The sequence below is a fragment of the Rutidosis leptorrhynchoides genome, chromosome 6 (assembly GCF_046630445.1).
Source record: "Rutidosis leptorrhynchoides isolate AG116_Rl617_1_P2 chromosome 6, CSIRO_AGI_Rlap_v1, whole genome shotgun sequence".
NCBI lineage: Eukaryota > Viridiplantae > Streptophyta > Magnoliopsida > Asterales > Asteraceae > Rutidosis > Rutidosis leptorrhynchoides.
The window spans coordinates 218,770,214-218,772,898 of record NC_092338.1 but is presented as its reverse complement, the minus strand read 5'-3'; positions in this window follow the sequence as shown (position 1 = coordinate 218,772,898).

Here is a 2,685-nt window from a genome sequence, read left to right as displayed (position 1 = left end):
CAGATAAGCCCATATAGTTTTTAATGCACATAATAGCCGAAATAATGGGGCAGGTTATTCCAATATGTTAACAATCATTCACAAACTTGAGAACATTGACAATATCATAGATGCTCGAACGTCATCCTACATTATAAAATACCAACATACGTTAGAGACAGCTAATAGTCACCTAACTCTTTGGTGTAAATATCATCATTCACCTTGTAAAAGGACCCTTAGCTTCGGAATCATTGTAAAAAAACAAAACTTACTATTAAAAAGGCAAAATTTATGTATCAACACTTATGTAATCATATTAGACATGCCAATTATCAATGAAAGTTTTATACAAAATAGGTATGGATTGACAAAATACTCAATTCGGCATATAACCCAGCTTTCTGACCCACCCATTTTACTACGTCTACGATAAACAAAGAGGAGTGTGTACCTAAAATGAACATGAGATAAGCTATAAGCTCTTTCAATAAGCTAATGCAAACACCCCAACAATATAGAAACACACTTTAGATAACCCAAAGCTACTAACTTGCTGATAGTAAAAAAGTACGCACTAAATTTGCAGTAATAACCCTCTATTTAAAAAAACCCTAAATTTGCAGCAGAAACCCTAAAATTATAAGAACCCTAAATTTGCAATAGCAAAATTTGTTGTTAATAACATGTGATTAGTGTTGAAACGACAAGTAATAACAACTAACCCGTGAATTGAGATAGAAGATGATTGAACAAAAGAAAGACCTGCAAATAAGCTGATATAATTTGAATTTTCTGGTATCACGCGAGCAAAGCCTTATGTTGTTGCGATTGATTGCAAGAGTCAATGACCTCTTCCGATTACATGTTCCGATTGATTGTAGGTAACGATTGTAGGTGGCGTCTCAATAGGCGATTGAAGGTGCGGCTTAATTTGTATTCTGTATGTTTTAATCCCCGTGTTTTAGTTGATGTAGGGGCAATATCGGAAGGAAAGTTGTGCTAGCGTACTTATTAAGCTATAATTATATCCATGGGTGCAGAGGAAGGGTAGGTGATGGTAATTTTCTTGATTCAATGGTTGAGATTAGAGAAAAAATTTAAATGTATCTCTTTTTTGACTTTATTATAATGTATAGTAGGGATTGTTAATAAAAATTATCATTTTATCATTTTTAGAAAATATAATTATTGTTATTTTTATTAGTAGAATAATAATAATTATTACAAAATAATACAACTTTTGCTTATTATTATTATTATCAATATTATTTTATCAAATAAATATGTGATACAAAGATATTTTACTACGTATAATATAATTACATTAATAATACCTATTACATTATTTTTATGATATTAAATGAACTTTATAAATTTTATTACTTAAGATATATAAAAGTATATTTTTATTATATAAATTTTAATATAAAATTTTATTTATTAATAAAAGAACTATATTATTTACTTTAATAAAATCTATTAAAAATATTTAACTAAATAAAATGACTATATTTAAACTATATAATAATCATGTATAAATTTTGGAAGACATTTTGGTCAATATGACTTTTGTTGACTTTTGCATATTTAGTCTTGAGTATTAGGATTGTGACACACTACGACTTGACCTAAATTGTTAGACAGATATTGATCAAACATATAAATATATATAATTAATATAGGTTCGTGAATCCAAGGCCAACATTGCACTTGTTCATTGACGTCATATGTATTTTTACTACAAAATACAGTATTGTGAGTTTCATTACTCCCTTTTTAAATGCTTTTGCAATATATATTTTTGGGACTGAGAATACATACGTTTTTATAAATGTTTTACGAAATAGACACAAGTAATCGAAACTACATTATATGGTTGAATGGATCGAAGCCGAATATGCCCCTTTTAGCCTGGTAATCTAAGAATTATGGAACCGAACCCCTAATTGACGCGAATCCTAAAGATAGATCTATGGGCCTAACAAACCCCATCCGAGATACGGATGCTTTAGTACTTCGATTTTTATACAGAAGAGAGGATTCTGTTATACAGACGAGAGGATTCTGTTTTGGGGATATTCTATATGCATCTTGTTAATGTCGGTTACCCGGTGTTCACCATATGAATGATTTTACCTTAATGTAGAAGAGAGGATTCTGCTTGAGGATTATGTTTATGAAAAATGAAAATCTTGTGGTCTAATATATTATTGGAAATGATTTTACCTTTATGCAGACGAGAGGATTCTGCTATTGGAATTATGTTTAATAAAAATCTTGTGGTTTATTAAAATAATGGAAATGAATAATTATGATAAACTAATGAACTCATCAACCTTTTGGTTGACACTTGAAAGCATGTTTATTCTCAGGTTTGAAAGAAATCTTCCGCTGTGCATTAGCTCATTTTAAGGATATTACTTGGAGTCATTCATGGTATATTTCGAAAGACGTTGCATTCGAGTCATTGCGTTCATCAAGATTGTTATTAAGTCAATTATAGTTGGATGTGTTATGAAATGGTATGCATGCTTTCAACTTTAGATGTGAATAAAGTTTGTCTTTTAAAAATGAATGCAATGTTTGTAAAATATATCTAGGTCAAATACCTCGCGATGTAATCAACTATTGTGAATCGTTTATAATGTATATGAACGGGTCCTTTCACCAACCCGGTTAAACTCACGTAAAACCTAAACTATA